Consider the following 22,132-nt stretch of genomic DNA (forward strand, 5'->3'; position numbering starts at 1 on the left):
TTCTTTTGTTGGATTTCAAACTAGCCCTCATTAATCATCTACAGAAAATATCTGAATTTCCTTTCTTTTACAATAAGACAATGCAAGCATAAATCCTACAGTCTTCCAGAAGAAGAACTTATCAAAGCTCCTTTTCTGGACCAATCAATCCCATTTCGGCATTGCATAAAGGGCAAGAAAAGAATCAATTGGATTGGACTACTAACCATTGCAGGTCATACTCACTCATACCAGATTTATTTAGGTCTTCAGAGCACTCAGCAAGCATGTCTTCGAGGTGCAATTCAATTATGACAACCTCCTGTAGAATCTAAACCAGCTATTGCAGAACTCGTTGTTTTATTGTTTATCCTTTATCAGGAAAAAAGCCCCACTATGTTTATAGTGTGGTGTAAGGAAATACTGCTTAATGACCTTCAGTATCTATTTTGAGAGCTTGTACACATTATGTTATCATGCTCGACTGAAAGTATCTTAATTCACCTACTATAACACAATGAAAAAATTGTTACATAAAAACCCCACATTTGCCTAACACGAAGCAGTGAAAAAGTTCTTTATTGACTGGCGGACAAACAACTGAGCATTCTCAACAGTTACTAAATTTTCCCTACATTTCAGCATTTTTAGAGAGATCAGTTTAAATTTGTTCTAATTGTTTTGAATAATACAGTAATGTTTACACTACTTGCATAGTTGCATAGTATAAACTCATTGTAATGTATTATTTCTGGAAGAAATAATTTATGTGTAAACCCTGTAAGTTTGCAGTTTTAACTGTGTAATGTTTTAGTTTTAATATGTAATCCTCTATCCATCCATTAGCTGATCAATCTTAACCCTGTTTTATGGTCAAGGAGATGGGAGCCTTTGTGAAATTGTATGCTAGTTTATTTTCCTTATGAACTGAAGATTAATTCACTCCTCTATAATGGATACGGAAACTTAATTTGCAGGCAAAACTATGGTTATTACTTAGTGTATTCATATAGCACTACACATGAAGAGGATTATTAAATAAAATTGTGTCTAAAGTGGTACTAAAAAAGAGTGAATATGTTAACAGCTATTTTGCAATTTGGTGTGACTACAGTCCAGTTAATTTGCCCTTGAGCAATGCACAAACACCAGTGTTTTAATTAATTTTTCTAAATGAGTAAATAAAAAATATAGTGAAAAGATTTTATTCAAGGAAATATATTTGATATATATAAAAAAAAATTTTAACATGATATTCTGCATTTGCTATTAACATCTAAAATCTGTGCATCATTAACTGTTACCAATCTTACTGTAGGCTAAGATTCATTAAATCATTGTTCAGTAGATCATTGCTCAAAACCTTTAGGTTCTTGATTCTCTGTTGCATCTTAAAAAAAAAAAAAAAAGACAATAATACAAAGTTGGACAAATGAATTAGTCACTGTAAGTAGAAGTAAAGTACAACTGCATGCTAAAGTGCCACAGTCCATGACCAACTAAACAATGTAAAGAAGTTTGGCTGAAACTGGCAAAAAACTTTCAGATTGGTTGATCTGAAATTATTCAGTGGTGTGGTTTCAGAGCAGAGAGATGGGTAGTACCCACACTGCATTCCGGAGAAATTTGTTTTCATGGGATATGTTAGGCTTACAAAATGTATTTACATTCTCTGATGTCCAGATGTTATGGTCTCATATCTTGATCGCTGACTTTGCTTCTTATGATCCACTTTCATCGCCTCCTCCAGTCCCATAGACGAGTCATATTTAAGGTAAAAATTTGTGTTTGGCTTTGGGATATTTGAGCTTGCACACATTTGATTGGCTGGCTGTCCTTTAAAAGTTTATACATGGGCAGTCTGTAATTTTAAAAAATTGAAGATTTTAGAACTGCAGTTAAAAAAGTAAATCTACTTACATTTTAATACAGTTTATGTATGTGTGTGTGTGTGTGTGTATATATATAATATATATATAATATAATATAATATACACACATACATACAGTGGGGCAAAAAAGTATTTAGTCAGCCACCAATTGTGCAAGTTCTCCCACTTAAAAAGATGAGAGAGGCCTGTAATTTTCATCATAGGTATACCTCAACTATGAGAGACAAAATGAGAAAAAAAATCCAGAAAATCACATTGTCTGATTTTAAAGAATTTATTTGCAAATTATGGTGGAAAATAAGTATTTGGTCACCTACAAACAAGCAAGATTTCTGGCTCTCACAGACCTGTAACTTCTTCTGTAAGAGGCTCCTCTGTCCTCCACTCGTTACCTGTATTAATGGCACCTGTTTGAACTCGTTATCAATATAAAAGACACCTGTCCACAACCTCAAACAGTCACACTCCAAACTCCACTATGGCCAAGACCAAAGAGCTGTCAAAGGACACCAGAAACAAAACTGTAGACCTTCACCAGGCTGGGAAGACTGAATCTGCAATAGGTAAGCAGCTTGGTGTGAAGAAATCAACTGTGGGAGCAATTATTAGAAAATGGAAGACATACAAGACCACTGATAATCTCCCTCGATCTGGGGCTCCACGCAAGATCTCACCCCGTGGGGTCAAAATGATCACAAGAACGGTGAGCAAAAATCCCAGAACCACATGGGGGGACCTAGTGAATGACCTGCAGAGAGCTGGGACCAAAGTAACAAAGGCTACCATCAGTAACACACTACGCCGCCAGGGACTCAAATCCTGCAGTGCGAGACGTGTCCCCCTGCTTAAGCCAGTACATGTGCAGGTCCGTCTGAAGTTTGCTAGAGAGCATTTGGATGATCCAGAAGAGGATTGGGAGAATGCCATATGGTCAGATGAAACCAAAATAGAACTTTTTGGTAAAAACTCTACTCGTCGTGTTTGGAGGAGAAAGAATGCTGAGTTGCATCCAAAGAACACCATACCTACTGTAAAGCATGGGGGTGGAAACATCATGCTTTGGGGCTGTTTTTCTGCAAAGGGACCAGGATGACTGATCCGTGTAAAGGAAAGAATGAATGGGGCCATGTATCGTCAGATTTTGAGATAGATAGATAGATAGATAGATAGAGTGAAAACCTCCTTCCATCAGCAAGGGCATTGAAGATGAAACGTGGCTGGGTCTTTCAGCATGACAATGATCCCAAACACACCGCCCGGGTAACGAAGGAGTGGCTTCGTAAGAAGCATTTCAAGGTCCTGGAGTGGCCTAGCAAGTCCCCAGATCTCAACCCCATAGAAAATCTTTGTAAGGAGTTGAAAGTCCGTGTTGCCCAGCGACAGCCCCAAAACATCACTGCTCTAAAGGAGATCTGCATGGAGGAATGGGCCAAAATATCAGCAACACTGTGTGAAAACCTCGTGAAGACTTACAGAAAACGTTTGACCTCTGTCATTGCCAACAAAGGGTATATAACAAAGTATTGAGATGAACTTTTGTTATTGACCAAATACTTTTTTTCCACCATAATTTGCAAATAAATTCTTCAAAAATCAGACAATGTGATTTTCTGGATTTTTTTTTCTCATTTTGTCTCTCATAGTTGAGGTATACCTATGATGAAAATTACAGACCTCTCTCATCTTTTTAAGTGGGAGAACTTGCACAATTGGTGGCTGACTAAATACTTTTTTGCCCCACTGTGTGTGTGTATATGTATATATATATATATATATACAGGGTGGGCCATTTATATGGATACACCTTAATAAAATGGGAATGGTTGGTGATATTAACTTCCTGTTTGTGGCACATTAGTATATGTGAGGGGGGAAACTTTTCAAGATGGGTGGTGACCATGGTGGCCATTTTGAAGTCGGCCATTTTGGATCCAACTTTTGTTTTTTCAATAGGAAGTGGGTCATGTGACACATCAAACTTATTGGGAATTTCACAAGAAAAACAATGGTGTGCTTGGTTTTAACGTAACTTTATTCTTTCATGAGTTATTTACAAGTTTCTGACCACTTATAAAATGTGTTCAGTGTGCTGCCCATTGTGTTGGATTGTCAATGCAACCCTCTTCTCCCACTCTTCACACACTGATAGCAACACCGCAGGAGAAATGCTAGCACAGGCTTCCAGTATCCGTAGTTTCAGGTGCTGCACATCTCGTATCTTCACAGCATAGACAATTGCCTTCAGATGACCCCAAAGATAAAAGTCTAAGGGGGTCAGATCGGGAGACCTTGGGGGCCATTCAACTGGCCCACGACGACCAATCCACTTTCCAGGAAACTGTTCATCTAGGAATGCTCGGACCTGACACATTGAACACATTTTATAAGTGGTCAGAAACTTGTAAAGTTTCTTTACAAAGAATAAAGTTACGTTAAAACCAAGCACACCATTGTTTTTCTTGTGAAATTCCCAATAAGGTTGATGTGTCACATGACCCTCTTCCTATTGAAAAAACAAAAGTTGGATCCAAAATGGCCACCATGGTCACCACCCATCTTGAAAAGTTTCCCCCCTCACATATACTAATGTGCCACAAACAGGAAGTTAATATCACCAACCATTCCCATTTTATTAAGGTGTATCCATATAAATGGCCCACCCTGTATATATATATTTCAACAATGTATTTCAAATGATTAATGCAATACATGCCAATATGTAAAATATGAAATATAATATTTAAATTTAATTGTATTATTCAAATATCCAGCTTTTTTAATATCTATTTTCTTGTTTAACTTCAGTTTGTTCTGCTCATAATTGCTGGGAACCCAAACCTACCTTATGTAATATTATTTTTGTAGATATATATAAAACATTGAAACAATATCAAAATGTGTCATTAAACAGTTCAGTAAGCTCCTAAGTCAATGCATAAGATATTTGCAGAAACATATGTAAATGTGTAAAATGGCACAAAAACGTTATTGAAAATGTCCACATTTGTTCTGAAAAACTATAATGCCAAGAAATGGGAACACACTGTATGGATTTAATATATGAGTGCTTGATCATAAATTCTGACAGAGTTTTTAGTTAATATCCACTCCAGTGCCCACCAGTTTGAAAAGTCTTAGAATGAATACAGGGTCACCAAGTTTGCAGTGTTTATTCTCAGATACATACAAAACAAAACCTTCTTTTGTTCTTAAAGTCATTTATACCTTTGACTACAATTCTCCAGTAAATTAACTGCTCTACCACTCATATTATTCTGTCTATAGAAAAAAAACGTGGCCACAGGCCTTAAAAATTATAAGTTGGTGTTCATACCTTTTGGGCCACACATCAAAGTGGGCTATGAGTTTGCAAATGCATTCTGACAATTAATTATATAATTAATTACATTTTATCTGAAATGCAACAGATGTACACTAAATCAACACTTGTGTTTTCTCTTAGCGGGACACCAAGTGTAATCTCTTCCTAAATGTGATGTACATTTGCACTAATTTTTAAATAAATTGTTGAAGATACAGTTAGGTCCATAAATATTTGGACAAAGACAACTTTTTTCTAATTTTGGTTTTGTACATTACCACAATGAATTTTAAATGAAACAACCCAGATGCAGTTGAAGTGCAGACTTTCAGCTTTAATTCAGTGGGGTGAGCAAAACAATTGCATAAAAATGTGAGGCAACTAAAGCATTTTTTAACACAATCCCTTCATTTAGAAATCACATATTATTAAAGTATATATTTGCCTTGATACATGTTAATGCATAATTTGCATCAAATTATTTTCTTGTTTTATTGTTCCTCATTTATATGTCCATCATTTGTATGTCTTTTACATGATGCATTTTGGACAAAAAGTTTTATTTTTGATCCACACCAGCCTATTTATGGCTAAAGATTTAAAGCCCCCATTTCATCAGCTTTTGTTTTAATTATGAAGGTCAATTTCAAATCACTGAAATAGAGTTCTCAAGTTTAGTCCCAGGGTGAACTGCGGCTGCAGGTTTTCATTTTAATCAGTTTCACAAATCAATGGGTCAGTCCTACTTCAAACTGATCTGATTGTTTAATTAGCTAGTCATTCTCTTATTTTTGAATTATTAAACATGTATCTGTATAATATTTGGAAGAAATTCAGAAATTTGTATTTTTAGTTGTAGTTTTAATTGTTTAATTTTCTTTTACCATACCCTTTCTAATTCACCTTTTTAAATTGTGTTTTCTCACTTAATTGTATCCAGGCACTAACAAGCAATGAAGGATGCTAAAGGGAAGCAGCTACTTCAGTATATTCAAATGTGTGTTAATTAAGAAAAGCCTTAAATTACCAAAACATTAAAATGAGCAAAAGCTTAATAAGCAAGCAAAAGAAAAATAATTCATGTGAGCTTAACAAACAAAAATGTTTGCTAAACTGCAATAAAAATGTAGGAAACATATTTTGCAAGCTTTGGATACACAGGGAAAAAGAAACCTGGGAAATAACAGCTTTCTTATGCAGTATGGAGTTCAGCTAAAGGCAGAAGTTGGTTCTGTTGATACCTGTGGTTACTGTGGTTCACAGGACTGAACCTAAGAACCACTACTTTAAACAATATACCCAGGTTTTATTTGACCATGCAGCATTTAAATGTACTGCTTATGTTTGGTTTATAAGTATCGTGAGAATTTAAGGAGTTTGGCAATTGAGAGAAATTGGTTTTATCTGTCATCTTTGTTTTTGGGATATTCTTACAGAGCACAAACTAATCACCTGTCCTCCTGGCTTTAGAGAAGTCTTACTTTGCACATGGTCCTCTGACCGATTAAAGTGACAGTGCCCTAATAATGTCACACTTCTTTAGCCTCTATATGTCCATATCTTTTCATCATACAGTTAATTGCTGCAGTTAAAGGTGCAATTCGGAAAACACTCTTGCAGGGAGATCAGTGCAGCACTAAAATCCAGACCAAGTGAAACATTTTTTAAATTAGTACATTTTTTGTAAGATTCTATCACTTGAGTATTTCATACCAAGCAGGAGCCATCACTATATAGCTGGACTTATTAATGTTCATACTCTCAATTTAGTCATACTGGACAAATGTAGAGCAGCAAATAATGTAACATACAGGTCTTTGGAATGTGGAGTGAAACCACAAGTACTCAAAGAAAACTATGTAAGCATGATTGTTATAAAATGCTTTTTCCAAAGGAGCAAAGGAGATTTTATTTGAAATTGGAGTGTAAATGTAATACATTTTGCCCTAAGTGCTTTGACAAGAGAATTTGTAAATCAGCCAATGAACAGTTGCTAGAATTTTTCAGCATTATTTAACAAGCAGTCAAATATGGCATTGAAGTGTAGAGAGGATCTAAACCACAACAAGGTCATAGTAACAAAGGTCAAGCCAAAGTAATGCTTGTGCCCTTTCTTTGCATATTCTTAAAGGAGGCGGGTAGAAACTGGAAGTCACAAGGCAATAATTCACTTAAGACAGCATGGAAGCCATCACATAACATTTAACCAAACCATTCTAACAAATTAGATTTTCTCTAATTTGATTTAGTAGATAATTAGATTTTCTAAATAATAAAATCTCAGGATATTATTATTTTTATGTGATATGTATCTCTAGTTTATTTCCATATTACCCTCTTTGTCCAGCTGCTGCTGTGGTCCATTCACTTTCATAGTCCGATGCTTTGTCCTTTCAGATATAACCTTTTGCAAAGAAATGCAGTTCACTGGATGTTTTTTTTTGTTTATTGTACCATTCTCTGTAATGGTGTGTGAAATTTTGAAATGCTGTAACTACCAGATTTGGCATCAACATAGATATCATGATAGTAGTTGTTTTAGACCACACGTTACCCATATTAATGTGTGGTTAAAAAACTACTAAACCTCATGACCATGTCTTGTGAGTATTGAGCTGAAGTCACATGAAGAGTAAGCTATTTGTGATAATAAGAAGGTGTACATAATCTGTGTACACTATGTATTATACTGTATACACACATGTAATGTGTAAAGGGGGCATATACTGTATACTATACACTCTGACCTCCCTCTTTCCTGGGATGAATGATCACTGCTTAGCAAGGGTTTGTGTTTTGCTCTTTTAATAGTTATTTTTCTTTTGGTAATTTCATATTATTCTTCATACAGTATGAGTTGGCATTTCTTTAGTTTGTTTAAAAGAATAGTGTGGTATTTATTATTACTGCGGTTGAGAAAGAGGAGATTGTATTTACTGTACTTAAAACTGGGTGATTACTTTGGTTATATCTAATTTGGGATCTTTTTTGTTATAGAAAAAAAAAAAATTGCAGGTCGTCGCTGACCAATCAATGCCATTTTGACATCACTTGATTTGGAATGTACTGTGTATGAAAACTATTAAGTCACCATTGTGCTCCATTTTAACCACGTTGCAAGATGCTGTTAAAAGGTGTTTTAATGTAATCTACTAACGCATAATTAAATTTTATTATTAGTTATTTTTGAATATGACTTATTGTTACAAAATATCTAATAAACAAAAATGTGATACGTGACTCTTATAAAAACTGTAAAATGCGCCAGCTTTCATAACAGTTAATTAAATCCCCAAACTCACCTGAATTTTATGTCATTCAGTATGTACATTTTCTAATTTGTTATTGTTTGGTAGACACAGCCCCACACTAACTCCACTGGACATATATTTATACATATGTAGTCCATGATAATGTGATTTTATTTAATTATTTTCCTTTTGGGTTTTTTATTTAACTATATTTATAATTGTATGCTTGTCAACAGGAGTAAGAGTGCTATATAAAAAATTAGCTGATTAGCTCTCCTGCAAAGTGTAAAAACATATATTCTTACCCTGCCAAAATTAAAAATCAGTTAGTTACACAGTGAAAAATATTATGTACAGTTTCTAAATATAACAAAACTGGATTTTTATGAGCTGCCCTGAGTTTAATTCTATACCTTAAAGATTTGCAGGATATGTTAAAATGCCATGAAAGATTGTGGGAGTTTTGTGTTAGTGTATCCTGTAATGGACTGGCGTCCCCATTAGAGCAGGTTCTTAAAGTGCATCTGATTATTCTGGGACCATCTATATGCCTATAATAATAATAAAAGTAAGAAAACAGACGTACTGTATATACTTGGTGATTCTTTCAACAATAAGTTCAAAATTATCTAGAACCTAAGTTTGCTTTGTGAAACCTGTCATAATAAGAGCAAAACTGAGTACATAAATGCCATATGTTAAAAAGAGAATCCCATTTATAGTTGTGGTTTGCTTAATCAAATTTTATGAGTTTGTAAGCAGAAAGGTGTTTTATGTTTCCAATGCACTGTCTTTACAACAACAATAGGAACCTTCTCTTGCCTTTTCTGTCAGTGGGCCCATCAGGGGAAGTTGTTATTGGCAGGTTGATTTCTTGCTTAAAGTTGCTAGATGAAATTATGTCATCACGTAATAACATGAAATTGTTCAAATGAACTAAAATGAATTGAATTATTCAAATGAACTGTTTCTTCAAAAAAATATAATTCCAAATTTGTTAGTTTGTTTAGATTTGTTTGGGGTATCTGTTGTTGAAGATCACTGATCTTGACTTTACCGACAATGCAGTGATCTTCATGGAGTCATTGGAGGCTCTGATAAAAACCAAGATCCAGGCATTTCACCTCTTGGGCACAGACATCAGCAGTGAGTCTGTTCCCGGCAAGAGTGTCAACCACATGGAGAGGTTTTCTTACCTCAGCAGCAACATTCATGCCTCTGGTGACTCTTTCTATGAAGGCAGCAGATAGAGTGGGAGAGCATGAGGGAGTCATGAGGTCTCTGGAAAGGGGTGTTTGATGCTCCAGCTATCTTTGCAAAAGGATGAAGGTCCAAGTCTTTTAGAGTCCTGGTCCTTCCTGTATATGGTTGCGAGACATGGACTGGACTCCTTCAGTACTGTGTGTCTTCGGAGAATCCTTGGGTACCGCTGGTTTGACTTTGTGTCGAATGAGTCACATTAGCTGCATTGTGTGGGCCCGAGCATCTGGACCAGGCCAAGGGGATACCCACATAACACCTGGCTGTGGCAGATAGATGGTCATTTCCGGGGATTGGAACTGGATGGCGTGTCTGCCTGGGGGATTGCCAACCAGGATCCTGAGCTGTTTCATTGTGTGGTGAGTGTGGCAATGCATGCTCCCCAATCTGACCTGAAATGATCATTTATTTGTAAACGTAATGTAAAAATTACAATTTTTATGATCATATAATTTTCTACTTTTAATAAATAACAAATGTTTAACATTTGTTCATTTAACAATTCTTATTAATGAGAGACTGAATAAACCATAAGTAAAACACTCTATAAATATTTTGCATTTAGATGAGCAAGAAAATCATCTTCTTCACTGTCCAACTGCATTGCCAGTGAGCTGAAACCAGCAGAAGAGGATGGCGTTGCTGTTACTGAGCTGGAATCAGCTGAAGAGGATGGGTTGCCCTTAAAGCTGTATGCTGCTATAGTGCCAAACTGCTGCAGAACTTCATGTGGTAGTTTATGCTGGTAACGTTTATCTCCAGCCAGCTTTAGTCCATACCACACCCGGAGTATAGAGTTGAGAGTGTCCAATGACATTCTTTTTCATAACTTTGACTTGACAATGCTCATTTGACCGAACAGCAGTTCAACGTCTGCATTTGAGTGACTAGGACAGGGCAGCAAGGGCAGCTCCGCACAGTTCTTCAAAAGGATTTGATCCAGAAGAGTCAATTGTATTTTTTCAGTTGAGTCCCACCTAAACCGATGGATGTTTCTCCATTGGGAAACAGATTTGTCAATTGCTTGGAGCTGGTATCCCAGTAACTCAGCTACTTTAATAATTCTAGTGGTGCCTTTATTGTGCTTTAGCATTTACTTAACAATGAACAAGTTCATGTTTCTCAAGGTTTCCTATGTTGTCTGGGAGCCTTGCTTGAAGCTCCTTGCTTAAAGCAGCAATGTAGCTCATGCACCCTCTCCTAATGACCTTGTCTTCCTCTGGTGCAAGGCTGAATTGGGACACTGTGCTCTCAAAAAGGTATCCAAGGTATGGTGAGGGACTGAGATGTTCATCAATGGCATCCTTCAGGACGTCCGTTTTTGCCAGAAAATTGACTACTGTGTTGCAAATTGACATTAGGATGTGTACCAGATTGTCCAAAAGCTTAAAAGGATATGTTTGCTGTCCCTCTGATGACTTCACTGCAGTTTGTACATCCATCAAGATTGATTGCAAGATTGTCAAATAGACATAGTTGGCCTTGTCCATGTACAAGGTGTGGAGCATATGCCATGTAGCAGTACTCAATGGCCTTGGTCAACTCAAAGTGGAGTTTCAGGTCCTCCTACTGTCTCAATATATGATTTACTGCAAGCTCAGTCGATAGCCAACTTGTATCACAAACTTTGGTGATCTGCAGGGGTTTCTAACCACCATTAATAGTAGCATACACAGTTTTGCCAATTAGGGAAAACTGAAAAACAGTTGCAGGTTTCCCTAATTAATTGCTCAACACTCCTAAGGATGGCTTCTTTGAATGCTGCACTGACAGCTATTTGCAAATAATGGCACACATAGCGGATGAGTATCAAATTGGGCAATGCCCATTCTTCCTTTAGAATCTTGTGCACTCCCTTGTGCTCCCCATTCATTACAGACACATCATCAATGCCAATACCATGAAGATTCCCTTTCTTAAAGTGACAATTCAATTACTGCCTTTGCTATAGATCAAGCATTGCCATCCTCCAATTCAACCAGTCCAAGAAATATGGACACAACTGTTCTTCTTTAGCATTAAAATACTGAATCACTACATCCAGGTATTTTGAGACACTGACATCAGTCGATTCATAGAAGGAAACTCCCTCATCTGATATTAACCTTTTCAGAAAATAAGGAGCCAGTGCTCCCCTAATCTTTTCTGTGCATTTGGAAATTTGTTGCTGCCACGGAATCTGAAAAGGCAGATTTACAATCCATACCTAAATGTGTGGTGTAAAGGTTAAGGCTTTGGACTTCAAACCCTGAGGTTGTGCTTTCAAATCCTGCTACTGACACTGTGTGACCCTGAGCAAGTCACTTAACCTGCCTGTGCTGTGCTCCAACTGTAAAATGAAAAGAAATGTAACCAGTTGTATCATAAATGTTTAAAGCTGCCTCGTATAAAGGTGTCAGCCAAATAAGGGAACGTAAATGCTAATAATCAGCAATGGCCAATGCCATAGTAGCTTCTGCACTTTTGCAGCTATCCACTTTTTCCATGAACTGTGGTAATGTAGAGTGCATAGTGGGACTGTATGATTTTATTTATATGCTTGAAGCACAATGTTTTTTGATGTTGTACTTCTTTGCAACCTGATTTGTAGTATGCCTGACAATCTTCTCCAGCAAGTGGGTTCAGCTATCCTTTAAATTCAGGTATAGACTCCCACTCTCTTCTATATTTGACTGTACAATTTAAAATGGGACATGTTGATTATCTTGCCGAGTCTTTCAAAGTCTGTTGAAGTTTGATAAAGCTAACGTTAGACATTACTGGTTAGCGATGTTCTATAGGAATAATATGGACAACCCGTGGAGAAACGAACCCTTTAGTGTTGCACATGAAACACACACCGAGAAAATATTTCGTGTCATTTTAGAGGGGGCAAGTGCGCATTTCACTGTTGAAGTCACTTTTCAAATGTTGCTGAAAGTTGCTAAATAAATTTTAAAAATTGCTAAATTGGTTGGTAGGTATTTTTTGAAAGAAAAAATGTTGCTATATTATTCGAGAAGTTGCTAAATCTCCCGTGATGCCCATCTTTATATTTGGCGCCCACGATCTGCACAATTCGGAACGGCCAATGAACTTCAACCTAACGGCATTAGGTACCGCACAAATCTGCGTCGCATTTTCGAGCAGACATGAAAGACAACTGTAGAGAGTAAAGTAATAATAACGAATTAACTTGTTTAAAAGTGTGAACAAAATTTCGCACTTTATGGCTAATTCGATGCTGTCTCTTCCACCAAGCTTCCTGACAGGCCAGGCCCGGGCATTGTATTGGTCAACGTTATGACGTATTAGCTGCGCGGGTAGGCGGAGCTCCAACTTCCTTCGCGCATGGGTGAAAGGTCGCCAACCAATGCTGAGCTGGAATTTTCAGTGCTGCTGAGGTGTCTGTCAACCATTTGTATAGTAAAAACAGTACGGAAACCAGCGAATATTGTGCTGGAGTAGTGTTCAAAAGCCTATCTTGTTTTGGAGCAATTTCAAAGGTAAGCTAATTGAAATTTTCCATAGTAGTACATCACAGTTTAAAACCATAACAATGGTTATTATATATATATTAGTGCGTCGGTTCCGGCAGTTGTAATCGGGCAGGGTTCGATCAGCAGTATTTGAAAGATTACTCTTTAAAAGCAATACATTTATTCGTGAAACATAATTACATCCGGATTGCATGTTATTTCGTCATCAACCCGTGCCAAGGCTTGCCCAGTGGAAACGCACCCCTCCTACTTCTAATGCTTTTCTGGTAGATTGCCAGTGGTTAAAAGTTATTAAAGCAAAATAAATACGTTGTGTAGATTTTATGTGTCAACGTGTGAAAATATATTAAATATAAATGAATTGTAGCAAGGGTGGTTATACAAGTTTTCATGATTTCGCAATGATGATGATCTCTTTAAATTAAATTCGATTAGATGGTTATAAAGTAATCCACCCTCTCGGTGTAGTTATAGCCCTAACAACATCTTATTATAAAGCGTATGATCGTACGATCTTGGTACTTTGCTTTTATGACATTAAATAAACCTCTGCCAACTTATCAACATTTTTATCAAGTAAATCCTTTTTGCATAGCTGTTATCATTAAAAGTATTTGTAACCTGTAATACAGTATATAAAACAACAGCAATGAAGACATAACCATATACGTTAATGTTCAAATTCGTTGTGGTAAAAATGACGATAGAGTTGACCCTTAGCAGTGCTGCATTACACAATAGTAGTTAATAGTGAGCTGGTTTTAAGAAGTATTCTAAGACAAATTACTATTATTACTGGAAAATATCGTTTCTTAAAGGCAGCATTTGGAATTCTATTTCGAACCGATATACAGTAAATAATCTTTATTTAATACTCTCTGTGATGACAAAAATATGTATAATTGCACACAGCAGACACAGTGGCGCAGTTTGCATGAAAACTAGACTTGGAGATCCATATGGTTGGGTATGCAAACTGTTACCTTTGCATGATTCAGTCACGAAGGCTTCTAAACCGTTGTGTTTTATGTTTTCTAGTTGAAAAGGCGGTAATTGGACAAGGCTGGATCGTGATGATTTTGGGCACTAGCACTGGTTTGCAACGTGTCAGTTGTACAAATGAATAAAGGAGGTCTGCTAGTTAGTCCAACATGTTTTGGCTGTAGAGATGTTAAAGTGGGATGATGCTGGAGATGACTGTAGAAAGTAACTAAATCAGCACTCTGGCAAAAAGTGCATAATGATCACCTTTTTTTAGCCATTAAAAATGAGATAAAACGTAGTGGCATGAAAAGTTAAGCATTATGAAAGCAGTCAACAATAATTTATGCATCGTCAAAATTAAACTCCAAAAAATTGTTTTAATTGTGAAGTTATTTTTATTTGATTTTAATACAATAAAAATATATAATATAAATGTTTCCATCATGTCACATTTAAATACAAAATTGAAAAGACATAATAATTAACACAATTTATTCATTCATACAATATTGTTCTAAATAAAATTAACATTAAAATATTTTGTCATTCTTGCCATTCAGGCTTGCAACACATTTCAAAAAAAGTTGGGACAGTACAGCATTTACCACTTTGTACAGTTCCCCTGTCTTTTAACAACACTTAAAAGACGTTTAGGCATTGAAGAAATCAAGTGACTAAGTGTTGCAGGTGTTAGTTTGTCCCATTCTTCCTGCAAACAACGTTTTAGGTGCGCAACAGTACGGGGTCTTCGTTGACACATTTTTCGTTTCAAAATGCGCCAAACATTCTCTATAGGAGACAAATCAGGGCTGCAGGCAGGCCAGTCAAGCATCTGCACCCTCTTCTTACGCAGCCATGCCTTTGTTATGCGTGCAGTATGTGGTGTGGCATTGTCTTGCTGAAATAAGCATGGGCTTCCCTGGAAAAGACGTCGTCTTGAAGGCAGCATTTGTTCCTCCAAAACTGAGATATACTTCTCAGCATTGATGGTGCCATCGCAGAAGTGCAAGTTACCTTTGCCGAAGGCACTGACACAACCCCATACCATGACAGACCCTGGCTTTTGGACTTGTATCTGGTAACAGTCTGGATGGTCCTTTTCCTCTTTGGTCCGCAGCACACGGCGTCCATTTCTTCCAAAAAAGATGTGAAAAACCGATTCGTCTGACCACAATACACGTTTCCACTGCACTATGGACCATCCCAGATGCCTCCGAGCCCAGAGAAGTCGACGGCGCTTCTGGATACTATTTATGTAGGGCTTCCTTTTGGCACAGTACAGTTTTAGCTGGCATTTCCTAATGAAACTACATACTGTAGTGCTTGAGAGTGACTTCCTGAAGTAGTCCTGAGCCCACGCAGTTATATGATTTATTGATGAATGACGGTTTTTAATGCAGTGCCGTCTGAGGGCTCGGAGATCACGGCCATTCAGTTTAGGCTTGCGCCCTTGGCCTTTGCGCACGGTAATTTCTCCAGATTCCCTGATTCTTTTCATTATGTTATGCACTGTAGAGGGAGAAATGCCCAAATCTCTTCCTATCTGTCTTTGAGAAACGTTTTTCTTCATCATTTCAAAGATTTTTGCCCGCACTTCGTGGCAAACTGGCGATCCTCTGCCCATCTTTGCTCCTAAAGTAGTAGGCCTTTCCTCGATGCTGCTTTTGTACCGAATCATGATTGCAATCACCTGTTAACATCACCAGTTTCAAATCACATTATTTAGTTATTATACCTCATTACTACCCCTTAATTGCCCCCATCCCAACTTTTTTTGGAAGGTGTTGCAAGCCTGAATGGCAAGAATGGATATTTATTTACAAATCAAATGATGTTGACAAAACAAAACATGAATTATTTTGTGTTCATACTGTCTGCAGTGAAATAAAATTTGAGGAGAATTTATAACTTGCTTTTTTCTTTTTTTATTCACATTTTCCACACTGTCCCAACTTTTTCTGATTTGGGGTTGTAAATGAAGATTTAATCCAGTAATCTTTAAATCACAAAGTACTCTATGTGTAGTATGTTATTAGGTTCAGACAATTGTGAAGACATTTATTTTCCTAGCTTGCTCCATTGAACTTCATCCTTAGAATTCATTACTTCCAAGCCTTGTTTTACCAGAGGAGGTCAATCCTTGTATTAAAAAATCCTCCATTAACTATAACAGTTTTGCTATCATAAAATTACAGTAACTGTAAATGTATTCCAAATTTGGGAAACCCAGAATACTTTGGTTATTCTCATATTAACAGCTGTCCTAAGTCTTACTTTTGGTAGTTCTGGTAGTTATGTTGCATTTAAATCAATGCTTCCCTCTTGATATCATGTTTCCCTGTTCCCTGACACAGTTCCTTTTAACTTTAAATACATACAGCCTTTTACTGGGATATGTTGTAAAAGTACCCCTTAGTATTTTTTTTTTCTTATTTTTATTGTCTTTAGTCAACAACAACAACAACATTATTTATATAGCACATTTTCATACAAATAATGTAGCCCAAAGTGCTAATCATCAATGTTAAAACAGCAGAAGACTTTCATAAATTGTCAGAAAGGGAAAACATCAGTCAGTCTGCTTACAGACAATTTTCAAATCTTTTTTGTCCTCTTTTAATTTCAGCATATGTATTCTACACTTTTACAGTGTGCCCGCCTCAATTTTGCCAAACACAGCTCATCAAGGTTAAGAACAACAGAGTAGAAAATAACATATTTTTGTAATTATTTTGCATCTTCTTGTAAATGGCAAAAGGTTCATTAAGAAATAACTAGATCTTCTGGTGATCTTGAAAATAATGTACAGTACTTAAAGTCTTAAAGCTCTTGTTTGACCAGTGCAGTATGGCTTACACTGTTCCTTTGCTCTTACGTGCTGAATCTATATGCGTCATGCACACAAATGTGCTAGATTTAGCATAACATTACATTCTCAAGTCTTTGTAATCCAGTTCAGTTTCACAAGTGTCCAGAGCATGTCCTGGCTTATAACAGCCATCGCACAAGACACATACCCACATGAGACCAAATTGAAGTTGCAAGTTAACCTAATTTTCAAATGGGGGAAAAACCCATACAAACACAGGGATAATGTGTAGACTCCACAATGGCAGGGACCAGGTGTGAATTGTGAAGCCTGGATACTGGATCATCAAGGGAGGAGCTCTTGCCACTTTGTCGTCCATTAGCCAGGTATAAGAAGACTTAATTTATTTCCGCTTGATCCAATTTAGAGTTCTGGTCTAGATGGAGCCTGTGCTGACAGTATCAAGCCTGAGACAGAAACCAAACCTCACTGGTAATCTATTATAGGATGTCTTATGCATACAGTACATCTAGATTCACTCTACTAGCTTGAAATCGACCAATTTGACCAAACAAACATTTCAATAGAAGAAGAATGGTAGCGACCTGGAGGAAAAGCTAAAAAAAGGAGTCTGTGTAAGGGCCGTTTTATACTTCACGCTCAGAATGCGTATGTGCACGCATCATGGCTGCCACACATTCCCAGCCTTCGTTTGATGTGTCCTCTGAGCACATCCTCAGAAATTAACGCAACATATGCTCGAGTTGCAGTATCAGCAAAAAATTGGAGGGCGCAATGTATTCAAGTTGAAACATGACATCAGGAGTCTTTTGCTGTCTGTCACATGTTGACAGTAAACAGCCGCTTTGCAGATCCAACAGGATCGATGTGCGTCCTTTGATGTTTGATGAATGATTCGATGTGGTGAAGCAAAATGCCAACATACAAATGCATTCGTGGTGCTTTTATATTCAAGCGTCACATATTCCCAATCATAATGACGTGATGCATTTTAAGGTTTCACATACCATCTTTTGTGTGTCCTTTTTTTTTTTTTATTTTTTTTTTTTTTTTTTTTTTGCACCTACACAGCAGCATCAGAATGTACTGCAGCGTATTTGAGCCACAGAGAAAAAAAAAATTAGGGACACACTGAAAAGGTCTTTTTTTGTGATTAAAGTGGAAATTTTGGCTTTAATCTCATAGTTTATTTTATCATTAAAGTAGACTGTCGTAAATGTCATCTTAAAACCGACCCAGTTGTTAATCGCTATGTGCTTTTGGGGCTTCCTCCTGAACTGACAGCAGTGGCTAGCAGCAATTGCAACACAGAACATATTTAATTTATAAAATTCCAGCTCTCTGCACATTTAGAATCCTAGAATGTAATAATTAAACATCCATCCTTTTCACAGATATTGTGGCCAGGTGTCCTCAGAATTTAATGGATGTTTCAGGCAATTCACAACACAACGAAGCTGAACATTTTCTCACCATGGTGATATCTCGTCTGCCACCTGGTGGAATCTTCCAGATTTATGTAAAGTACGTGCGCAAGTATAAACAGTACAATGCTTGCGTAGCAGTAGTGTCCACAGACATACACTTCACGACGCATGAAGTATGAGCCCAGCCTAAACACACAAGCAGCAATATTATTAACTAAGCATTCATGCTTCCAAAAAAATAACCAGCCAGTGACATGGTAATGAAAGTGAAGGGAGAGAAAGACCAATGAGGAAAGTCAGGCTAAACAATTGTTTAAGCTATGTTGCGTGCCAGGAGACCAAATGTTCCATACAGTTACTAGTGCCTGGGTAATGTCGGTTATGGGGTATAAGCTATTTATGGACCTGAAATAGGAACCATATGTTCTGGAATTAGATGCAAGTATACTGTACAGTTATGTCATTGATTATAATGATGAATTTGGTGAGGTGGTACCGTTTAGGATGGTAGTTACACACTGGACAAGATTATTGAAGTAAGTGTAAAGTGGATAAATATGAAAATGAATGACTCACCTGAATGGTATATATAAGTTTATGGGAGTATGCATGTATATGTCCTAGTTTCATGAATATTTAGTGTGTGTGTGTGTGTGTGTGTGTGTGTAATATATACATATATATATAATAATGTGTACTGATTAATTGTTTAGATAGTATCCATTTTATGGGTTTAGTAAGATAATTCTTCATTAATTGTATTACATGGAGCTCATGTAGCATAATAGTCGTATTTAATAGTATGGGGGAATTTGAATTAATGGTTTATGTTGACTGTATACATGTAATTCTATAGTTAATTCATAGTATGTAATGGAAATGGGGTAGGGAATTTTATGTTGAGGTTTAAGTTATGTACTGTGTTGTAATAGGTATTATATTAATAAATCGTTACATGGTTTATGTAGGCAATAATTTAATGTTTGTTTTAATAATAGGTCTTATATTCATAATACTTGTCATTTAAGTCCCTCTAAATATTATTCCTTGTGCTATTGGTTTTGAAAAGCTACACTTACCTTCTGGTGGCAGCAGGTGGTGCCCTTGTATAATTTCTTGTAAATTCTTAGGCTACTTGTATTGAACTGACTGGAGTAGACACTGACATACTCTCATAACTATTTGCAAGCCCAGACTGGTTAATAATATTAAAATTGTGTGGATGTATTCTGTCAAATATTATTCCACTTCAGATTTCTTCAGTATTGATGAGACTTAACAAGACTGGGCAGTATGGTGAAATTATTTTTATACGTTGTTTATACCTAAAACCTTTTTTTTTTTTTTTTTTTAGACTAAACCCCGTATCTGTTGTATTCATCAAACCAACTGCCATAATTAGATGTTAAAAAGTCGGTAAAGGTTATGCCAGAATTGACTGTAGGTTTCCTGAACTTTGGACAAAGATAAGGTTTAAACTGTAACCAAGGTTTAGAAATATGTATAGACAGTGGCCACATTATCACCATTATAAAGGACAATTTAATTTGACTGCTGTAAGATTTAAGTGTTTCTTTTTATATTTTTTTTTAAAATTAAACTTTGTACTATTTTGATGATCTCACGATTGGCCATACTGCAAGTGTGTAGCTTAGTGTCTGTTCAAGAAATTGACAGCAGGTGGCAGAGAAGCCTCGGATTTGTCAGTTATCCAACACTGAAATTGCATTAATGATTATTTGTAATTAGTCTTTCTAGAATGATGTTCTTGGAAATAACTTCTGGCAACTAATATAATGCATAATCTTTTTTTCTGTTGCTAAGTTAAATGCACTTTGTGAATTTCTTGATAGCATTTTGCAGTGTTCATTAACTGTTATAAGTAACTAGGGGGCTCCGCCCCCTGCTTGCTTCGCTCGCCAACCCCTGGTGTTGGGAAATTACAAAGAGCGTGATGTATGAATGAGATATAACATAGTGTGAAGGTGTAGATGACGCATATAGGAAGCAAATAAAGTTGTCCATGTCCAAAAACGGGCTCAGAGAGGTAGATGCCAACCTTGTCCATGGTCTGTCCTTGTGATTTGTTGATGGTCATGGCAAAGGCAGGTTTAATGGGGAACTGTTGCCGTTTAAGTGTAAAAGGTAATTCAAGGTCAGAACTTGTAAGGTCAATTCTAGGAATTAGAACAGTATTGTTAGCATGTGATCCTGTAAGAAGTTTTGCTTCAATAACATTGTGTGTCATGGTGTTGACGACTAAACGTGTACTATTGCATAAACCCTGTGTAGTGTTAAGGTTTCTTAATAGGATGATTATTGTTCCGTTTTTAAGGCTAAGATTGTGTTGTGGTAATCCGGCTGGGTTAATAGTGTTCAAATATTCTAAGGGGAAATTAAGATGGTCATTGTCGTCATCAGAGTCAACTTTGTCAGAGCTTAGAAAGAGCTGTGCCTCTCCAGGAAGTAATGAAATGACCTGGTTATTAATGTGATCAACATTAATATTTTTTGGACATAATATAGTTCGTTGTGTTAAAAGGGGTATCTGGTGTAATGAGATTGCTGTTCCAAATATCTCTGTAACTAAGTCGTCGCAGATAAAGGGTTGAGGAATTGTAATAATATCTGGGTGAAGTCCATCTGTATTGGTGAGTGTACCATCTCCCAGTTGTAACAACCAATTGTTATATTCGGGATCTGGACATCGCATGTTTTGTACCAACTGTATCTTTTGAAAGCAATGCCAATTGTCTGCGTATTTTAAGGAGGACTGAACAATAGCTGAGCGCATGGCATGTGGAACAATAGCTAAGCACTGTCTAAAATCTCCTCCTAATAAAAGTACCTTTCCTCCAAAGGGAATATTATTATTGATCAACGTTTGTAGAAGTTTATCAATGGTGTTGAGTAAGTGACTGGATGCCATTAGATGCAAAAGCAAATGAACTATTGTAGGATCTAATGCAGTTCATAAAGTTTTTACTTTCAGGTACTTCGTTAGTTAGAAGCTTCTGTAGATATGAAGGATATGAATGTAAAGGAGGCAGTCTAATTTGACCCTTTTGACAACAACGTGTAAATTCATTACTTTTATTGCCAGTTGTTTCTTCAGGGAAGTTAAGTGAATGACAATGATTGTAAATGACATTTATTAATCCCGTTGTAGGCGCCGACGTGTATTGTTTTTTTTCATGCGGGTTCGTGTGTTTGGTCCCGTCACTCGAGCCGTATCGTTTTGTACCCGTGATCGTGAATTCATGACTTGTTTGTTCTTCAGCGTTAGAAATATGGATAAGTAATAAGGAGGATCACACTCACTGTTAATATGGAGCCTTTTCTGTGGATGAACGGTTAATAGTGCATCAGTGTAATGAGATCAACCTATGCTGCATAATTTGAATGTGTTCAGATGACGTATGTTTAATACGGACGGTTCGTTCAGTAATGGGGCTTTGTGTCTCATTTCTTATTTATGTTAGTGTGGTCGTGGGTCTGAATCCTCCTTTTTGTGTATGTTTCGTGTGCTATGTCCGTAGTCTGTCCCGTTTCGTGTCCAATGGGTTTGTGTGGCGCTCGCGTCTGACTTCTTAGCGCCGCCGTCTGACTCCTTTTTTCTGTGTGCTATGGGCGCGGCACCTCAGTTTTTATTTTACGTTGCTTTCCATCCGGTTTCCGTTGCTTGGAAGGGGGGTTTTGTGGGGGCAC

General features: G+C 36.8%; 1 protein-coding gene across 1 annotated transcript in view; it reads left to right on the forward strand.

Annotated features, from left to right (window-relative positions):
• Positions 1-13,022: 13,022 nt before the first annotated feature.
• Positions 13,023-22,132, forward strand: part of bcap31 (B cell receptor associated protein 31) — a 66,453-nt gene continuing 57,343 nt past the window's right edge. The window contains exon 1 of the mRNA XM_028813341.2: positions 13,023-13,189. The gene's annotated coding sequence lies outside the window, so the exon portion shown is untranslated. The remainder of the gene's footprint in view (positions 13,190-22,132) is intronic.

Source organism: Erpetoichthys calabaricus, chromosome 11 (genome assembly GCF_900747795.2).
Source record: "Erpetoichthys calabaricus chromosome 11, fErpCal1.3, whole genome shotgun sequence".
Classification (NCBI taxonomy): Eukaryota; Metazoa; Chordata; class Cladistia; order Polypteriformes; family Polypteridae; genus Erpetoichthys; species Erpetoichthys calabaricus.